At 39.2% G+C, this 20,531-nt stretch overlaps 1 pseudogene; it reads left to right on the top strand.

Moving 5' to 3' along the window:
• Window positions 1–682: 682 nt before the first annotated feature.
• On the top strand, window positions 683–18,946 carry LOC113246905 (proteasome subunit alpha type-1-like; annotated as a pseudogene).
• Window positions 18,947–20,531: the final 1,585 nt, after the last annotated feature.

Raw genomic sequence — 20,531 nt, 5'->3', positions numbered from 1 at the left:
TGTCAGCACCTCAGGTACTTGGGCCCTGATAGCAGTAGAAACAAAATAATGTCTAGACTGTTACAGCCTAATGTACAGATTTACATAATTGGTTTGGGGAGTGTTGGGAATAATTTCATCAAGAGTGTCAGTTATTGATAATTGAATCTTGATTATTAAGAACTCGTTTAAGTGCTCCCCGACATTATTGTACTGCTCTAGTGCAGCAACTCCTTTGTTCTTTCCCAGACAGTTGCAATAAGCTCTTAACTGCCCTGTTTGAATAGTTCATGTTTTCTAGATAGTTACCAAAATCCTGCAGATTTTTTGTTGAGCACTGTGGGTACAATGGAGTAAAAACAGCCTACTCTCTAGTATGGTTAGGGAAGCAGTGACCAAGTAATGCCATACAAGCTTTCTAAAAGGAATTCGATCTACTCAAGGTAACAGGAGCTGACCTACAACAGACAACAGGCATAGTAGTAACTGGGTAAGGGGTGTTTGGGTAGAACGGCATAGGTAAAGTTGTCAGCACATGGAGAATCTGGTTGGTATAGAGTATATCTGGGATAGAGTTGTGGTTATGAGGAAAATTTGGCAAGGTAAGGGGGAAGCCAGCCCATGCAGGACAGAAAAACATGTTTTAATCTTCAGAGCAATAGGAAGTTACTGAATATTAAGTGAACAGTAATGATCCAATGAGATGTGCATTTTGGAAAAGATCTATGACTGCATTGTGGAAAATGACTTTCAGAAGGGTCATAGGAGATACAAGGAGACAGGAAGGTATATGGCAGTATCCTGTGGCTATGGTAGGTAGCTTTGGGGTGTTTGAGGAGATGGGGAGAAGTGGACAGATTTTAAGAGATTTCAGAGGATAAAATCTGGGACTTAGTGATTGATATTGATGGTAGGGAGAAGTGTTGAGGGTGACATAATTGACTAGAAGATTGCATTTGCTGAGTTTGGTCACAATAGGAGAAGGAGGAGTAGGGGGAAAGTTCATTTTAGGCCATGCTGAATTTGAGGTCCACAAGATGTCCTTTTGAGGAAGAGTCTAAGTGAAGATGTCCACTAGTCGTCTGTGCATAGGTGGTAATAAACAGTTGGGAGGGGTGAAATTGCCTGTGGGGAGGTAGAGTGAGGATTAAGTATTGCAGACACCAAATACCTCCATTCCTCCCCTGGAGAGATCCTTCCAAGTGATCTGGTTGTGTTGTTCAGATGTTTAAAATTATCCTTCAAAGTTAATTTAACAATGTGTGCTCAGGCCTGTGTACACTAGGCCTTTAAGGAGTTGGCAGGTTAGTTGAGACAAGCAAATTTACTTAAAATTTATTGAAAGCCAGCTGCATAATGCAATATCACAAATAGAAACACTTGTCCTTGTGAAGCTTATACTCCAGTGGAGGAAGACAGACAGTAAAGTAAAATGTATGGAACATGGTGAATATGAGAAAAATAAAGGAGATAGGGAATGTAAGGAGGAAGGTGTGTTGCACTTGTAAATAGGGTCAGGAAAGGCGTTACCAAGAAGGGCTCAGTGCGTAGAGACCTAAAGAAGCTAGTGGATACAGCTAGATACCTATGGGAGAAGCGTCCAGGCAGGCAGAGACACTAGCAGAACAAAGGCCCTGAGTCAAGGGTGCCTCTGGTATATTCAAGAAAGAATAAGGAAATCTCTGATCTGAGCTCTGAATGTGTGGTAGAGAGGAGAAGGAGGCGAAATTAGAAAGGTGAAGGGTATGTGTGTGTACTTGGTGGTGGGTGGGGTGGTGGAGGATGGAGTGTATGAGTTCCATTAAGCCAAAATGTAGCAGCTTGAAAGAGTCAGCTTACTGTTTCTGAGGTACAAGAACCTGTGAAGCAGCTCAGCTGGGTGGGTCTGATTGAGGATTTCATGAAATTGCAGTCAGACTGTGAGCCTTGGCTGCAGTCATGCAAAAGTTAACAAACTACTGCTTGTTTTTGTAAATAAAGTTTTATTGGAACTGCAGTCCTGAACATTATTTTTCATGTTGTGTAAAATGGCAGAGTTGCATAGTTGCAATAGGGACCGTAGGACCTCTAAGACCTAAACTTTACTGTCTGGCTCTTTAAGAAAATCTTTCCTTTGAGCTTGACTGGAGCTGAATGATCTACTTCCAAGCTCCTTCACAAGGCTGTTGGTAGAATATCGTTTCTTGCCAGGTGCATTCTGCAAGGAGCTGCTCATGACATAGCAGCTGGTTTTTCCCGGCGTGAGTGGTCCAAGCCAGGAGGAGAAAACAACCAAGATGGAGGCTCCAGTGTCTATAAGTATTGTGCCATTGCTTCTCCTTTATGCTGTTGAGCACACAGACCAAACTTGGACGAGTGAGAAGGGTTTGCCCAAGAGTTTGAACACCAGGAGGTGGGGATCTATCCAAGGCCATCTTGGAGGCTGGCTACTACAAGGGATATCAAGTAGGGAGAGCTGGCAGGCCATTTGCTTCAGCTATTTTCCTGAGTACAATGAGGAACTACTAGTAGACTTGAGCTGAGAAGTATAACTTGACGTATTTTAAATGAATGATTGTAGCAGAGTATTTTGTTAGTCTATGATAACAAGTTACAGGAATTAAGAGAATCTCAGACTGAGCATTCTGTCAGGTGACTTCACAGTTTGAAAGCTGTGAAGAATAAAGTCATTCTGAAAGGCTGGAAGATTCTCAGATTTTCTTTACCTTGCAGCATCTCTATATGAACTGAAAAGTTATTTTTAACTTTATTGGATTTTGTTTTTTAATTGGTATATATTCTTCCATTCAAATTCTGCTACATATATTTGTATCCATAAATAATATATAACACTGTTTTGTGTCATTTTATAATTTACAAAGTGGTCCCGAACTATATCCTTCTGAATTTATTTCACGCACTGAGCACAATTGCTTATGAGATTTGTGTTGATACATACAAATCTGATCAGTTTTTTTTTTATTTCTGTGTGGTTTTCCATTGTATGAACATTTACATTTCCTGTGATTACCAACAGTACTTGAATTTATTTCCACTATTTTTATTTGTGTTTTTTTCTGTTTATGCTTTTCCCTTCCTGCCCTTACTTAGGGGGAAAGGGAGTATCATGTTTTCTTTCTTCTTTTTTTTAACGGTTAACCTGTATCTCCCATCCCCTACCTGCTGGCCCTCCACACATATAACCTCTGGCAACCACCAATCTGTTCTTCATATCTATGGTCTTGGTGAATATATATATATAAATATGAATATATATGTGTATATATGAATGTATATATGTATATATATGTATGTGTATATATGTATGAATGAATGTATATATGTGTGAATGAATGTATATATGTATATATTCCACATATAAGGGAGATCATATACTGTTTTGTCTTTCTGGGACTTATTTCCTTTAGGATATTGCCCTCAAGGTCCAACCTTATCAAAAGTGGCAAGGTTTCTTTTTTATGGCTGAATAATATTCCATTGTGTGTGTGTATCACAATGTCTTTATCCATCGATGGACATTTAGGTTGTTTCTGTATCTTGGCTATTGTAAGTAACGCTGCAATGAACGTGGTGGTGCGTATATCCTTTTGACTTAGTGTTTTCACTTTCTTTGGGTAAATACCCAGAAGTGGTATTGCTGGATCATATAGTATTTTTAATTTTTTGAGGACTGTCCTTACTCTTGTCCATAGTGGCTGCACCAGTTTACAGTCTTACCAATAATGCATGAGGGTTCCCTTTTCTCCCTATCTTCACCAACACTTGTTATTTCTAGTCTTTCTCATAACAGTCATCTTAACAGGTATGAGGTGATATCTCATTGTGGTTTTGATTTGCATTTCCATGATGATTAATAATGTAGAGCATCTGTTCATGTCCTTGTTGGCCATTTGTATATCTTCTTCGGAAAAATGTCTATTCAGATCTTCTGCCCATTTTTTAATTGGATTTTTTTTTATTGAATTGTGTGAGTTCGTTATATATTTTAGAAATTTACCTCTTATTAGATATATGATTTGTATATATTTTCTCCCTTTCAGTATGTTGCCTTTTCTTTTATTGTTCATTTTATCCATAGGCTTCTGTTTGTTTCTCTAAATTTCAGTGTCTAAAAAATAAGGACTCTTAAGCATACCTATTCTACCATTATCACACCTATACCAAATGAACAATATTTTCTTATATTATTCAGTGTCCAATCAATGCTAAATTTCCCCATATACCTCATAACTTTTAAATTGTGCAAATTAAGGTTGTAATAAGGTCCAAGAGTGGCAATGAAATGCTGTCTCTAAAGCCTCCTTTAACCTAGAGATTCTGACTCTCTCTGTCTCTCTCTCCGTACCCCTGTACTCCCCAATTTATTTGTTGATCAAACTGAGTCATTTGTTCTGTAGAATTTTCTGCAATCTGAATTTCCATGACACACATACCTCCAGTCCCAGTGGTGTCATATAACCTATTCCTCTGTCCGCTGTGTTTCCTGTGACTTGCTAGTTAGATCTAGAAGCTTGATCAAATATTAGATTCAAATTTGATTTTTTTTTTTTTTGGCTACAATACTTACAGCTGTCATTGTGTACATCTGTTAAGAGTAATATAATGTTTGCTTTCCTCTTTTGTCATATTAGCACCGCTGATGACCACTGCCTACATTCATCATTTCCCTAGGGGTTGTCAAGTGGGGAAACTCTTAATTCTATCATTCTTTTTTCATTTATTGGCTGGAATATACCTAAAAGAGGTCCTTTCCCTTATCAGCCCCAAGGTACAGTTCCTTCCTATAAGGAAGATAGGATAAGTACTTACTTATTTTCCATTATGTAGTAATTTTTCAAGTTAAAATATTTGATATGTTTTATCCGTTGTAATTACTTTTATTGATACTCAAATGGTCCCATATTTGACCAATGGGAGCCTCTTCAATTTGGCTCCTGAGTCCTGTGACGTAACCTCATTAACGTTTTATTGCTTGGTTTCTGGTATGATAAGATGTTCTAGCTCTTCCAAATTTCCTTCCCCAGATCTAGAGTCACCCATTTCTCCAAGGAGCTCTGGATCCTGTTCTAGGTGCTAGGCATGTTCATTGCTACTGTGTTGTTCATTGTTTCTCAGCCTTTTCAGTGGACAGAGCAAGGAAATACATGTTTGTTTTTCAAAATACTTAAGAAATTTATATTGATACTTCCAATTCAAATTTAGCACAGCAGAGTTTTTTTTATCTCATCTCTTGTATCATCCTGTTTTCTTTCTCCATGCTGAAAATTTCAATGACACCAACACAAGTACGTACTTGCTTTACCTTAGAATATGCACATAGTAGTTCCCCAAAAGTAATACAGTGTTACTACCTATAATATAATTACTTTGCAATTAAGATTGTTTTGTAGCTCTTTTTGTCCTTACGGTATATCCCACTAGGAATGAACAAAGTCCTATGTTTGAAAGCTACTGGGAATGATTCATCTCTCTCTGGTTTTGGTACAAACTTGATATACAGGTTCATTTGTTCCATTTTACTTTGGATTTTTAAAAGTTTACTTAAAATCTTTTTGCATTTTAATTAATGCAAATTAATTTAATTCTGTAAAATATTTACAAGGTTCCAAAGTCCAAAACAAAGTATGTTTACAGCAGTCTAGCGCCTCGTATTAGTCTCCTTCATTCCATGTCCTCCCTCCCTCTGCACATAGCCATTGATGAAGAAATTTATGGTTTATCCATCCATTTTTTAAAGGTATATACCGTTATTTAAATGATACCTTACTGTATATTACCCTTTTTCACTTAATAACATCCTGGAGCCAGTCACTTCTTTGTGGATATAACATAGTTTACTCAATCAGTTCCCTACTGATGGGCATTTGAGTTCTTTCCAACCTTTTGCTATAATTAGTGCTTCAGTGAAAGCCTCCTGCACATGCCTTTTCTTATGTTTGCTGTTAAATCTTTGGAATGGATTTGTAGAAGTGAGATTCCTAGGTCAAGAGATAAATGAATGTGTAATTTCAATATGGATTGCCAAGTTCCCCATCGCCACCCCCACTATCCTTCCTACCAGCAAAGTATGAAAATGTCCATTTTCCTGTCGACTTACCAACAGATTATAGTGTCCATTTTGAGTTTTTAATCTATCTTGATAGGTGAGATGTGGTTTTCAGGGTAGTTTAAATTTGCATTTCTCTTAGGAGTGAGAATGAGTGCCATCTCATAAGTAAAGGACCATCTGCATTTCTTTTCCTGTGGGCCGTCCGCTGATATTTGTTCAACATACACGGGATTCTTGGTCTTTTTATTCTTTATTTTTAGAAGCTCCCTCTATGGTAAGGCTATGAAACCCTCGTCTGTGATGCGTGTTGCACATTTTCTGTTCAGTTTGTCACTTGTCTTTTCCCCGTATTTATGGTGTTTGTTTTGTCTTGCTGCTTTAGAGCCATCATTTTTATGTAATTAAATCTATTAATCTTTTCCTCGTCACTTCAGGATTTTGAGGCACGGCTGGAAAAGTTTTCCCCATTTCTAGGTTTTGGAAGACTTCATGTTTTCTTCCAGTGCTTATCTGGTTTCACTTTTACAATTTAAGTCCACCTTCTATTTTGAATTTATCCTGGTTTACAGTTAGTCAAGTAAATCCAATTTGCATTTCTTTTTCCCATGTAGTTGCCCACTTACACCATGACCCCTGATTAAAAAGTACTAAGGAAGTTCTAACTAGCACTGATTTTCCTACTTGTCTGGAAATCCTTGTTTGGTTATGCTGAGGTGGTTGCAGTGTCTACGTTGACAGCTTCAGTGTGCCCGCTCTTCTACAAGCTGGATGATTTAAATGCCAGAAGGGCCACTTTTAAATTATATGTTACCGTTTATAAAGGCCTTTCTCTTCTTTTTTGATCTGTCAGCAGCCCTGGGAGGCAGAATATGATCTTCCCCACTTCGCGTATGAGGAAACGAGTCTCAGATGAACTGGCTTGCCCAGGATCACAGCATGCCATCCACCTCTCAGTCCTAGGCCAGTGCTTCTCCTGGACTGGGGCTGAGGCACTTGGTCGCTGCACAAGGCCACCGTCAGGCATAGGACAGTGGAGGAGCACTAATCTGGATGTGGAGACTCTGCCCTAGCTGCCTCCTGGCCCTGTAACCTTGGGTAGAGCTCTCTGCAACCTCAGTTTCCTCATCTGTATGTAAAGAAGTGGTTGCAGATAGGCCATCGTTTATCAGTTTGGTAACCTTGCCTCCTTTTGATAAACAGAAACTTCGTGTTGCCCTGCCCAGTTCTGATTGCCCTCTCCATGATATGACTGATGCATAAATATGCACACCAACCAAGGTTTTTTGGGATTTCTATTCCAAAACACACCTAAGTAAGGTTCTTCTTAAATTTCCCAAATATAAACTTACAGTGTTAAATATGTTTTTTTTTTTTTAAAGACATGCATGCTCCTTGAGAGTAGCATGTGCCCCCTCCCCAGCTTGATGTGGTACTCTCTAAAGTTTTTCCCTGCTCTAGGTTTCTGTGATTCAAAAAACCGGACTGGGAATCAGGGATCTACTATCTCAGTTACGATTGATTGGATATGGTTTCCCCCAAGGGAGGGATCTATTTTTTTTTTAAGATTTTATTTATTTATTTATTTATTTATTTGTCAGCGCAAATGGGGAGCGGCAGACAGAGCAGGCAGAGGGAGAAGCCGCAGGCTCCCCCTGAGCAAGGAGCCCAATGTGGGACTCAATCCCAGGACTCTGGGTTCATGACGTGAGCTGAAGACAGATACTTAATTGACTGAGCCATCCAGGCATCCCAGGATCTATTAACATACCAATGCTCTTTCCCTATGTCTCTGAGGCAGGATGGTGAATTACACAGATCCCAGGCATGTCATAATTGTGTGGCCATTGATATCTGCTCTGCTGAGCCCTGTGCTAAGAGCTTAGGGTTGACTTAGATAAGCTCTCTGTACTTCAGGAGCCTGCAGTTCTAATGGGGGAAGCAAACATAGGAACAAACAACCTTAGGTAAGTGTGGTTAGTGCCATGATAGAGACATAACAAGTTGCTTTGGAAGCACCTATACCATGAGGTGTGGGAAAGGGAATCCAGAAAAGCCTTCTGGAGGATGTGGCTGACCCTGAGCTGTCTTTAAGGAAGAATAGGAATTAATGGAACAAGGGGGTGGTGCCAGTGGTTACTGCTCACTGGGGGCCTTCTCTTTTAGAATCTTTATGTCCTACATCTCATTTAATCTCTACAGCCATCCTGCAAGTTAGCTACACTTCCCTTTCACAAATCAGAAAAGCAAGGGCTGAGAGTGCTAAACACCCATGGTCACACAGCTAGTAAGTTCCAAATTGAACCCTCAGCCCAGGCCTGTTTGACTTCAACGCTCATGCTCTGTACATGGCTCAGTGTAAAAATGTTTCTACACTTCTCTCTGCGGGGTAATCCTTTCTCCCAGTGATGCACATTCAACTGGCTCCATTCAGCTTCTTGGGAGAACCAAGCCCCCCCCCACCTGAGACCCACAAATTGGCTTGATAGAGGTTGTCTGGCAAACATGTTTGTTGTAATAAAATCACTCATGGGAGCTGGCCCACTGCTTAGACGGAACAGCAGGGAAGATTCCTTATTTCATCACCCCTATACTTCTCATTTAGGCACGAAACAAGCTTTTACAGTGGGGCTTTTTCTCTCCCTTTTCAGCTGAGGCCCCACACTAAAGGTGCCAAATATGCCCACTTTCCAAAGTGAGGTGTTTACAATCTCTGCTGAGCTTACAAAAGAGCTGCTCAGGTTCCAGTTTTGTAAGCCTTCGTTCACTACCTACTTGCAGGACATACAAGAAGTTGAAGACTCCTGGATGTTTGACTCACCCTTGAGACATTAAGGCCAAAGGCAGGGGCTGGAGCAGTTTACCTACAATGGCAGAGGGATGAGAGGTGTGTTTCCACAAATGCAGGGATAAACGAGTATTTCTTCTGGAACAGATGTGGTGCATAGGGAAAGACCAGGCCTGGGTCAAGTTTTTGTCCATCTAAGAGAGCTACTTGGAAGAGAGATGGGTCCTCAAATGAAAAGAAACTGTGTAGAATGGGCCACGGCTCCAGGTAGTAAGTGAAAAGTCTAGGAAAATGCATTGCCCAGGTCACAACTGTTGCAGCTAAGGATTCGACGTGATAAACCTTTGAGAAATTCAGAAATGTATCCTTCAAGAGAAAGAAAAAGCCTTAAACTTCTTGTCCAGAGAGCCACACCACCAAACGATAGCTCTTAAGTCAGAACTTTTCTGCTCCTTCCTTTTTTCTGTGCCCCCACTGCATTTCCAGCCCAACCCTGGAGGACCCAAAGCAGCTACTGAAGTTGGGGGAGGGGTACACTTGGAACCCTCGGGCACACACCTATTTCTCTTTGCCCAAGCTGCAACACAGGTGTGCTGACACTTTGACAGAATTTTTGGTTTACTTGTTTTCTTTCCTCACTAGACTGTGAATACTTCGAGGTCAACTTGATCTAAGTGTGCATTTCTGGGTAAACTCCTTAAACTGCAAAATGAGCCCAAGTCAACTAATTAACATGGCTTTTTATTCGTAAATGTGGAAGGATCAGCCAAGGATCACCCAAAATGAATAAAACAAACAACATCACAGAAAAACAAATGGGATGACCAAATTGAAACAACTGACCCAGAAATGGAAATACAAGTTTTCCTCAGCCTAAGGAAACTTGAATCCCTGCACTGCAAGGGCCAGATGTAATCCAGGCAGGATGTTCATTTGGAAAAGCTCGTACTTAGACACATCCTGAAGAAATTTCAGAACTCCAAAGGATAAAGAGAAAATCCTAAAAGCCTCCAGAGGAAAACAAAACAAAGCAGTTTACCTACAAAGAAATGATCTTGAATGGGACGTACCCAGGGTTTCACTAAGTTTAGCAGCAGGAACATCTGGCTTTAATCTTAAACTGTATCCCTCATCAGCCACAGAGTCCTTTGCTATTCCTGGGCTTCATGTCACGAAGAAACTACACCAGATAATTTCTGGGGTCCTTTTCAGCTCAGATCTGCTGCCGATTCTTGTTGCTGAACTCCAGAGCTAATCTTGCCATCGGAGTTTACCTGATGAACCCACCAAGCCGCTCCACTCCATAATTCTCCAATAGGCACAGCGGATTGTTGTACTGCTTTATGCTTTAAAGGAGCATGTGCCTTTGCTTTCTGAACCCATGCTGATTCACCAGTTCAGTCTTCATTCTCGAGAACAGAAACAGTAAAGTACAATACCCTGTAAATGGAAAACACGCAGTAAACGTCTGTTGGATTAATCTACCAACAAACTCGTGAACATCTGTAGTGCGTCTTGCACCCCACAACATCAAAGAACTCAGAGAAGACCAGATCTCCTCCCAGAGTTGATCGGACTGTGTGAAACCGGACTCTAGTTCCATGCGAATGTCATGGGTGGTCCAACAACAACAGAACGCATGGGGGAATACTCAGTTAAGCAAAATTAAACAACATTTCCTCACTTAGGGCCTTTTCAGGTGTTTGTGAGCCTCTATGCGTAGGTTTACAAAGTTGTACAGTGTTTCCTCAACATACTGCATGATAGAACATTTTTACTTACCAACTCAAGAAGTGTGTTCTCTAGGTCTATCTAGTGGCTTCCAAAAAATGCAGTGGATGGAGAACATGTTAAATCACACCAGGAGGATATAATCAATTAGCCATATCCAGAATGTGAGAAATTCTACAAGGTAAATGACCAGTTTCTTCCACAACAAAGAAGTAGCATTAACCAAAGGGGATGGGGCTGTTGCAGAATAAAGAGACTTAAGAGAAAAATCAACCAAATGTAAGGTGTAGACCTGTTTGGATTATGATTCAAACAAATCAAATGTAAATGGATATTTTTGAGACCGCAAAGAAAATTGAACATGAACTGGGCATTAAAAAATGTAAGCATTAAGCATTTAAAAATTTAATTATTGTTAACTTTATTGGATTTGATAGTGGTATTATGGTTATGTTTTCATCTGTGAAGAGTCAACCAAAATAAAAAGGTAAACTGAGGCAAGCTTCAATTACTAGTAATAGAGTTTATGGGGGGATAGCAGAGGAACTGCAATTTGGAAAACGTATGCTCTAGAGGGTACAGGTGAGTCTCTTCGGGGTGGACTGTATTTATGGGCAAGGAGTGCAAAGAGGGGGAGTCCAGCCAGAGTCCACACAGTAGGTTCATTGGCTTGAGGAGGGTGAGAGTTTCTTGGTGGATGTTCATTGGTCAGGAGAGAAGTGTTAGTCTTCTGTAAATCAGGCACTTACAGGAAATCAGTCTCTCTGTTCTTAAGTGTTGTTTTCCTGAGGGTGCATGTGTTAGATTCTCTATCTCATTTCCTCTGGTTCCATTTTAGGTTGCAGTTCTTTCACAAAAGATACATACTGAAATATTTACAGATAAAATGATAAAGTGTCTGGGATTTTCTTTTAAATAAATACTGGTAGTGCTTTTTGCTCAGTATGAGTTTTTGTTACCTGGATGCGTTAACTCTGTAAACATTTGTTGTCCTTTACACGTATGACTTGTGCATTTTCTGTATAAGTTCTACTTCAAAAATATTACAAAACATTTAATTTGTTGGATTTTTTAATTTACAAATAATATAAATAGATGGTTAAAAATTCAGTTCATACATAAAAGGGTCTTCTCCCTGACCCCTGCTGACTGGTTTCTTCTCTCTGAGGCAACAACTATTATCAGTATTCATCTGGAGGCAGTTTTATATATGTATAAATATGTGTGCCAGCATGTCTAGGAAAAAGAAATCCATGTCAGTATTCATAGATTTTCCAGCTTTTAATAGTTACATGGTATTTCATGGAGAGCGTCAGCACACTTTCTTTGACTTGTCACCCAGTGTGGACGTGAGGTGGCTTACAGCTTTTGTGACTCCACGCACTGCTTGCACGACTGTCCTTGCCTATAGATCTTAGTATTTCTGGGTTTTGTAATGTTAACAGATGTGGGCAAACTGTTCTGCACGACGTTTGCACTATCTAACCTCCGTTCCCACCCACCAGTATCTAGCAGAGTGCTCAAGTTTACAATATACTGATGCATAAACAGTAATGTCCTCAAGGGGGAGATCTTTCCAAAATAAATTGACCTTTGATTATAACAGTTCTTATTCAAATACCTTAAACAAGGGGCGCCTGGGTGGTTCAGTCATTAAGCGTCTGCCCTCGACTCAGGGTGTGATCCCAGCGTTCTGGGATCAAGCCCCACATCAGGCTCCTCTGCTAGGAGCCTCTTCTTCCTCTCCCACTCCCCCTGCTTGTGTTCCCTCTCTCGCTGGCTGTCTCTCTCTGTCAAATAAATAAATAAAAATCTTAAAAAAAAAAAAAACCTTAAACAAGGAAGATGTGGCGTATTTATATATAAAATCAATACTGAAAAATGTCAACTGAAGTACTTCCAGAATAAAAGGTTTTCTCTTCTAAATGGCGTGATAAATAAATATAGATTTCAGAAAATTAAAATCAGTAAGAAAACTGAATTATCCTTATTTAACGAGAAGGCTAAGGAGATAAACTGAAAATTTTGAGAGAGTGGCTTTTTTTACTTTGATGCCCTTTATCTCTGACCCTACCTTTAGTCCCTGGTTCCACCTCTGCTAGATCTTGCTGTTGTTTTAAAAATGCATGTGAAATGCATTTAAAAATGCATGTAGAAATTACTTTAAAAACATAAAATCTTTAAAAAAAAAGAAAATAAAAATACACATAAACCTCATGGGGCCTGCTCTTTCTTGCTGACAGTGAAGTCTGTGTTTAGGTTCAGGCTCAGTTTTTAAGTGCTGAGCCCAGCCAGCAGCTAAGAAGGAACTTCCGGTATAGGGTTAGTTTGTGGTCATCTGGGAAAAACAGTGGAGCAAAGGCATCTGGTCCTTGGGGAGAAGTAAATGGCAGTGTAGGGAAAACTTTGTAACCTTTAGTGGCTCATGGGCTCCTTTAATGAGGATCGAAATCTCTCTCCAGAGATTTTGCACACAATTTTTAAGGGAGAAAAAAATTTTCTTTCTTCCCTTCTAGGTTCTTTAGCTAATCTAATACTTAAATTGACATAGGACAGGTTAACAGGAGAAAAACAAATTTAATTCTGCATATACAGGAGCCCCATAAAAATATGAAACTGCAAGAAGTGACCAAAGCAGGAAGCTTGTAAGCCTTTTAGACAAGGAAACAATGAATTCGTGAAGAATTGACAAGGCAAAGGGGTTTGGGCTTAGGGTAGTAAATTAATACAGAAGTCGCAGGATTTGTTTGTGCGACTTCTCAGCCCTAAGTTCTGTCTCTGGTGGTAATGATCCCTTCTACCCGCCTGGTACAGTGAAGGTGACTTTCACATGGGGATTTTATTTCCTATTTTCAGGGAGACAGAGGAGGTTCTGATTATTCTTACGCTGACTGTTTCCCAGGTAATTTTAATTTAAGATAATCTATGTGCCAAAGTGGCATATTTTGGAGTGGCATATTCTGCTCCCCTTCAAATTCTGAAGGCTTTATAGGCCCCTCAAACTCTTGGCCTAGAAGCCTTACAGAAGAATGTATATATATGATGAAATAGACTATGAAATATAAATATACTTAGTTTTTATATTTCAGAGTCCAAATCTAAGGAAAAAGCAGATCTTGCAAAAGCTATGACTATGTTACTTTTGGGTCCTTTCTGGCTTCAAAAAAAAAAAAAAAGCGAGAGAGAGGCACAGAAAAGCATCTGCTGTGTGTGTGTGTGTGTGTGTGCGTGTGTGTGCGTGTGTGTGTGTGTGTGTGTGTGTGTGTCCACACACGCTTTATAGTCTTACGAACACTCATGGAAATGTTCCTAGCTTCATGAAGGGCTGTAATTGAGTATTTTCCCATTAGATGGAGCTATATCTTTGTTACAGGAGAATTTCATGAATTTTATAAAAAGAATATTTTATAGATGAAGAGTTTTAAAGTGGAGCAGGAAAGAGATGCAAATTAAAATTGTTTTTGGAGTAGCCATGTTATTTCTAACTTTTAAAATAACTTGAGTTATGTTAAAATGGATGCGTTTGCACAGGTCTTTGTTTTTTACATGCTATTGATATAAAGCATATTTTAAAAACTTTGCTTTTTGTGACCCCCTTCAAAAAGGCCCAAACCAAACTTTTCTCCTAGAAGGATAGCTGTTAATAGTGTTTCAATTAGGATATTTCTAGATACAGGTCCTCAATCACTGTGTGTGTGATTCTGAAATCCAAAAACCAGATTTTGCAAATAAAAAAACCAAGAAATTCAGCTAAATTTGAATTCTTTCTAAAACACTGGATAACATTTCTAGTGTAAGGATGTTCAGTGAAATATTTGGGTCTGTAATATACAAAAAGTTATTTGTTGTTTATCTGAAATTCACATTTAATTGGGCCTTCTGTATTTTGTTGTGCAACCCATTCCGAAAACCAAAGAGTTTTGTAACTTATTTGTTGGGAAAATACAGCCTATACTGATGTGAGGCGGCTATTTATGGTCTTTTCCTCACTCAGTGTGAATGTTTGTGTGAATCACTGCAGAAATATTAACATGTTTGACTACGGATCCCGCTCCAGCTCCACTGGAAGTGTTGCAGGATATATGGTATTTGTGCCATGTTATCTTTTCAAACTTAGAAAAATACTGAACTCCAAAATACAGTTGTCTCCAAGGCTTTTAGAAAAGAGATTATGAATCTATGGTATTTTTTTTTTAGTAAATAAGAAAAATAACTATGTAAGAGGTCATTTTTGAAGGTACTATAAGAAATTTTAAAATCCAAAATTAGTTCATTATAGGTAATATGACTAGAAGAAAACCTTTTAATTTCCTTTTGAAAAGTACGTCTTGGTCTTCTGATGTCTTTAAGAAAGTCAGAAAAAGAATGTAGAGGGCAGTGCGCCTACAACTCAAACTGCAGGGGCAGTGGAGAAGTCATTTAGTGCTTTCCGGACAAAACGAACTCACCTTAGTCTCTGGAAGAGGTGGTCATCTTTCCTTCAAACAAAACAGACCCTTTGGAAGGAGACTGCCTAACTTCCTTGGCATTATGTTCCAGAATGCTGTGATTTTGCTGCTTAGGAAATGCTCTCTAATCTGGCTTAAATTTGTCTGCTTTCAGTAAATATTTAATAGAATACCTGTTGATTTTCTTCTCAGATTTCTATTTCTGGCTTAAATAATCTCAGTTCCCTTTAAATTCTTCCATTATAACCATTTACCAAACTTTATTATTATGACTAAACAATTAACCTAATCTTGTATAGATACAAGATTACACACACGCGCGCACACACACACACACACGAATTATGCTACAGAGTACTGTCAGTGTTCATGATGTATTTACTAGGTCTGTTCCTGCTAGGTGTTTTTTACCACATCAGTTTCTTCTACTAACTTTGAAAATATGTTTTTGCTTAATTAATTACCCGTGTTCCCTTTTTCTTTTACATATATGTATATACTGCATGCATCTTTATAAATACTGGAGGTTAAGAATGTGTGGCTTAGCGTTCCTGAGTCCACATTTCTGCAGGAGGCCACAGCCAGACTTGCACCAGAACCCTGTTTCGCAACCAGTATGACAAGGACGTCACTGTTCAGAGCCCTCAGGGCAGGATTCATCGAATTGAGTATGCAATGGAAGCTGTCAAACAAGGTTCAGCCACAGTTGGCCTGCAATCGAAAACCCGTGCAGTTTTAGTTGCACTGACGAGAGCACAGTCAGAGCGTGCAGCTCATCAGAAAAACAATTCTCCACCTTGACAACCATATTGGTACCTCAATTACAGGACTTACTGCCGATGCTAGACTGTTATGTAATGTTATGCGCCACGAGTGTTTGGATTCCAGATTTGTATTTGACAGACCTCTTCCTGTGTCTCGTCTTGTGTCTCTAATTGGAAGCAAGACCTAGATACCAACACGACGATATGGCTGGAGACCATATGGTGTTGGACTGCTTATTGCTGGTTATGATGATATGGGCCCCCACATTTCCCAAACCTGTGCATCTGTCAACTATTCCGACTGTAGAGCATGTCCATTGGAGCCCATTCTCGATCAGCTCATACTTGCTTGGAGAGACATATGTCTGGGTTTATGGAGTGCAATCTCAATGTAAACGTGGTTTGCGTGCCTTACAAGAGACACTTCCTAGAACAGGACCTAACTACAAAGAATGTTTCCACTGAAATTGTTGGTGAAGACCTGGAGATTACGATTTATGATGAGGAGGAATTCTCCATTCCTGGAAGGTCTTGGAGAAGGACACAGCCTGCTCAACCTGCTGATGAGCCTGCAGGAAAGGCTGGTGAACCAATCGAACATTAAGTCGTAAATCAGTCTATACGTGTTTTATCAAATCTGTAAGAATGCAGGAGCATGTACTGATGACAATAATCTATACTTTGAACCAAAAGATGCAGGGTGGTCTTATGGTATGTTTTAGAAATCAGTCCAGATGTGTTTTTCCCAAGCAGCTTGCCGGAAACCATATAATGGTGTGTATTTTTCTTTGAGATGATCTATATAATCATTTTCTAGAAAGTATAGTTATCTGTACCCATGTTTTTATATGAAGAACATACTGTCTTTGTGGTTTTAAAGACAACTGTGAAATAAAAGTGTTTCACCTGCCTGTAGGGGTAGAAAAAAGAATGTGTTGCTTAGTGTTACTCTGCATAAATGCTTGATGCCTAAAAATGATTTTTTTTCTTTTTATGTGACTCAGGTAGGGAGAACACTTCAAAGTTGGATTTGATCTTGAGATCATTTCCTTCGTTATTAAAACAAAGAGACAAAGAAAAACATAATTCTGTGGCGGGTTTTCCCTGTCTTGCTTTATAAAAGTCATCCCTGGATCTGTCCTGTCTGGATTTTGATGTGGGTATTTCACACTCCTTTATGCGAGGGTTATACAGACATCTTTTGATTGTACAAGGAAATAGACATTGTATAGTAGTTTAGAATGAAGCTCTGGAGAGAACCTGGCTTTGTCCCCGGGGCCTCCCTCAGTGTAAACTGAGGGTGAGGAAGCCCATTACGAGGGCTTGTTGTGAGCACTTAGTGTGAACGTAACAGTAGAAAATAAAATCGTTATTCATAATTCCCCTTCACTTGATAAGGAAGGCTTCTCATTTGCTGGCGACTGGTATACAAGTAGGCAGGTCAGGTTGCAGGTGAGACACTGGAGGAAGGAAAGGCGGCAGCGGGCCAGGTGCTCTCTAGGGGATGAAGGCTGAAAACCACTGGAGGAGCCAGGGAGAGTCAGCTCTGATTTGGATGTTTGCAGCAGGGTGCTGAAAACATGTCATGGAAGACCTCTTTACTGTTTCTCCTTTGAGATCTTTAGTAGAGTGTATTAAAAAAAAAAAAAAAAAGTCTCCAAATGCTGGGAATGACTGTGTTTCTTGTGTAAAACAGGGCAGGGGCCTGAGTCCTAACTGGTGTGGGGAGAAGACAGAGTCAGCCTGTAAAGGATGAGTGGCAGCCTATATCTTCATGATAAAGGAAAACACTTAGGGCACTGCCTGGCAGGTCCCGGGGTCTAAAAACCCTTCTGCACCCATTGTCTGGGAGAGAAGAAGGTGTTTTGTAACAGGGAACAACAGCGGACATTTATGACATTCGAACAGAGTTGTATCTGCAAAGGTCTGTGCTACGGCAATTAGAGACGAAGTAGCTGGCCATTAGCAGTCTAATAATTAAAGAAGACATTGTTTCTTAGAGTCTGAGACTTGAACAATTGGACACAGAAAGACTATGAATTGACACATAACATAACAAAATGCAATGTTTGAGTGAGGACTCAGTGTAGCATGTGATCTGGTTCCACGAGGGCACAGAGAGGTAGCCGCGGATGACACTGAACTAGGCTATGAGAATCCAAGAATCTAGACGGGACCGAGGCTTCCCGAAGTAATTTCTCCAATCGCTTCTGATTCAGTTTCTTCTGAGTTGAGAACAGTTTGGGGGTAATACAGTTTTATTTATACATTATTTATATAATACTCTTTCTGTTTTGGCCTTCATTTAAATGTTTATTAACTTTATCACAAGTCATTTTTAGTGTGAGATTGGTTCTTCTTAATTAAGTTTTTATTAAATCCTTAGAAAAGACACTTAGGTACCTACCCTAGATAGACACAAGATTCCATTCATGGCCATGTTTCTGAATCCTGGAAGGTAGAGTAGGTAAGTAGCTATCCTTAAGAAAATCTGTCTCAGTAAAACTCATTTCTTCATCGTTGTGCCGTGTGCTTCTGAATTGCACTTGGTGTGTGTGTTCAGGATTTGTTCGCAGTATCCTTTCCCCAATTTCCCCCAAAGTAATAAGCATTCTAAAAACAGTACAGTCTGGGAAAGCATAAAGAGAAAAGCGAAAATCACACTGACTCTCACCGCTCAGAAATAAAAACTTTATGGCCCACCATGTTTCACTTCGAGTTTTGGGAATTAGGGTGATGAGCTCCACAAAGAACATCTCTGGAAATCACAGTTTGGACCTTAGCCAAGATTGGGGTATGTATGTCCTTTAAAAATTCTTGAAATTCACAGGAGAAATATTCAGGTTTTTTCAATTGTTCCTTAAATATCCTAGGCTCTAAGTACGTGGAACTGCAGAAATGAACATTTGATGTATTAAAATCGTCTCTAACCAATTACTTCTTTGCTTAATTTGTTTAACTACCAAACTAGAAATATATTAATTGCTCGAGGTGTTCTAGCATAGCCGATACATGTGTGTGAAGGAGCAACAAGGAAAGCATCCATTCTCTCCCTTATTATCATAGAAAAAGGGCACTTCTTTCCTCCTGTTACTATTATATACCTTTTATTGCAAGTGCATCATATGTTATCATGTCTTAACCTCTTTACATGTTGTCTGTGCTGCCTTTCTGATTTTACTCGAAGGAATGCGATGGAAATAAATGAAGAATAATTTTGAATATTCAGGACTTGGTATCTTAATTATTATTACTATCTCTCTCATGCCGTAGTAGTTTAAAAATTATTAAATTCTACAAGCAAGGTCAGAAACACAGCCTGCTAGGGCATCTGTATACATGTCTGCTTTAGGGTGTTTGGCATAATATTTTGGTAATACAGGAGGGCTCGCCTAGAAAGATGTTCAGTGACAGCAAGGTTTTCTGGGGCTGTGTTTAACCCCCTCTAGTGGAGAGAAGAAGTGTAGGGAAAAATCTCCAAATATTTTGATTAGCCTGTGAAATTTATCTAATTAGATGATTCTCTCTGAGCACATTAGACTTGCTAATTAGTCTTCACTTAGTTAAGCAAGAGAAAGCTGGCCACTATTAAAAAAAAAACCTCTCATTCCCTACACACATAAACTAAATCGTCTTTATAGAGATATTTAGAAATTAACTGAAATGTCATTAGCATATTTCATTTCTCAGTCAAACCAAACAGGACAGATCCCCGATATAGAAAACACAGCTACCTCATCTTTAGAAAACTTAAAAAAAAATCTATCTTTGGCCGGATTTCTCCTCAAATCACTATTTTAGGACAAAATCTTACCATTTCTAATAACAGTCACTTTCACCAAAGAGGGAAAAAAAAAATCTGTGATCCTTGCTGGTGCTGTGTTTAAGAAGAAAAATGTGTCTTATTAAAGCTTCTTCAGCTGGCATTTGTCATGAATCGATGGACATCTGTTCAGCTTGGGCAGTGTGGAGCTCAAACCACGTTCGTTCTCTTAGCATTCTGAGGGGCTCTGTGCATTCGCTGGATGCCAAAGATAACATCTAGATCAGCAATTTCTCATAAATCATTGGAACATGGAACGTGAAACAAGAAGAAGAAATCAGGAATTCAATAATAAATATGGCAAGGTGCACAAACAAGAGAATTGAAACCAGATGAAAAGGAGCCTTTCAGTACAGAAGGTCAAGGAACGCTTTTCCCCTGCTCCCTCAAAGCCTTAGAGTAATCCCTCTGATTGTGCTTTCCATCCAGCCATCAGCTTACTGCCCTGAGTTGGTTTTGGAATATTTATGTGGCGGATTTAAGGCTTTAACGTACAACTGAAAAATTAGCGTAGTTTATTTTAGTTTGCTCAAGGCCCCAGGCCATTATGCCATGAAGAGGAAAATACTGTTTAGTGTACTTTAAGGAGTCCTGTGCCCACATGCCTTGAAATAAATTCTAGATATGTGTATATAAATATAAGTCAATTTATACAATAAATTTTTTTAAACTTGAAGTTACATATGTGATAAAAAAAAAAGTAATGTCACTAATTTTGTTGATAAACAAAATGTCAGAATTTCTCAGGAGCCATTTTAGGAAGACATACTCTAACAATGTTGACATTACCAAATATGTTATAGAAAGAGCTCTTTGAGTCTTGAAAAGCTTCAGTCTGTTTTTAACATAGCCTCTGTAGTGCCAAATCACCATCATTCGTCAGTGGGTTTGAACTTTTAGAAACATAGTCATTTGGCGACAAGTATGGTAAATGATGTAGGTGAAGTGATTT

This window comes from Ursus arctos, unplaced genomic scaffold, assembly GCF_023065955.2.
Source record: "Ursus arctos isolate Adak ecotype North America unplaced genomic scaffold, UrsArc2.0 scaffold_4, whole genome shotgun sequence".
NCBI classification, from domain to species: domain Eukaryota; kingdom Metazoa; phylum Chordata; class Mammalia; order Carnivora; family Ursidae; genus Ursus; species Ursus arctos.
Note: the sequence above shows the minus strand (reverse complement) of the source record. Positions and strands in the feature narration are given on the sequence as shown.